The sequence below is a fragment of the Propithecus coquereli genome, unplaced genomic scaffold (assembly GCF_000956105.1).
Source record: "Propithecus coquereli isolate 6110/MARCELLA unplaced genomic scaffold, Pcoq_1.0 Scaffold566, whole genome shotgun sequence".
Lineage (NCBI taxonomy): Eukaryota > Metazoa > Chordata > Mammalia > Primates > Indriidae > Propithecus > Propithecus coquereli.
Genome location: NW_012151574.1, coordinates 154,840 through 155,847, shown reverse-complemented (window position 1 = coordinate 155,847; position 1,008 = coordinate 154,840). Strand labels below are relative to the sequence as shown.

Genomic DNA, 1,008 nt, shown 5'->3' with positions numbered 1-1,008 from the left:
AGCCCCAGAGTTTGAGGTTGCTGTGAGCTATGATGATGCCACTGCACCCTACCCTGGGCAACAGAGCAAGACTCTTGTCTCAAAAACAAAAAAAATATCACCTTTTATTTTTTCAATAGAAATCAGCTGTCCACGTAGCTCAGTGCAATGAAGATGTGCAATACATCTGGACACTTCTGTGCTTGAAGACATAGTTACAATGACGTAGCATTTTGCCCCAGGACTTTGAGCATTAGTAACTACTTTTGCACTCAGAACCTTTCCATATCTGCCAAAGAAGTTCTTCAAATGAGCAGCTTGGTGTTAGATGAAAGTGCACTAACCCAGATATTTTTAGTTGCGTTGCCACTGCTACCACTAGTAATACCTATACTTCCTTTGTCACCTTTAGATGACATCTTGCTGCCTTTAGATTCTTTTGAAGAGCTTTCTCATTTCTTCTTTCTCACTGTCTTGGACTGTTAGAAAAGTATCATCTTCACCTCCTTGAGCTTCAATTTTCTGACTTCCGATGTCCTCTTTTTCTATATCTTCTATTGCTTCTGTCTCTACTAATTCATGAGCTCTCTTGTTCTCTTCTGCAGAAAGAAGCTCCTTGGAATGTGCATTTTCTTCTTCATTTTCACTAAATTCTTCAGAGTTTTTTAGTTCATCATTTCCATCTTGTTCATGTGCCTCTTGACTCTCCAGTTCACAGTCTTTGACAAAAGCATTGTCTTCCACAGAAGATGCCTTTTAAGGCAAGTGGGTGACACCTGGGCAGGAGGAGTAGCCATGATAACCCAGCATTCAAGTAATGCATCCCCAGTTCACAGACTTACATAAATTAGTGGCAATTTCGTGCCAAGAGGAAGTGGCTCCGGATTTAAGCCATTTAAGTGTGGATGTCCACGATGATTCTGAAATGGTTTTAAGATAATGTATTGAAATTTCTGGTAAATTTTACTTGACTACTCATTAAGAGGAACTCTGATTTGCTTCAGAGTTGTCAGGCTTTTTTTTTCTTTT

The 1,008-nt window shown here is 39.6% G+C and overlaps 1 pseudogene; it reads right to left on the bottom strand.

Annotated features, from left to right (window-relative positions):
* The window catches only part of LOC105821226, a 1,957-nt pseudogene extending 1,746 nt beyond the window's left edge, over nt 1–211 (bottom strand).
* Nucleotides 212–1,008: the final 797 nt, after the last annotated feature.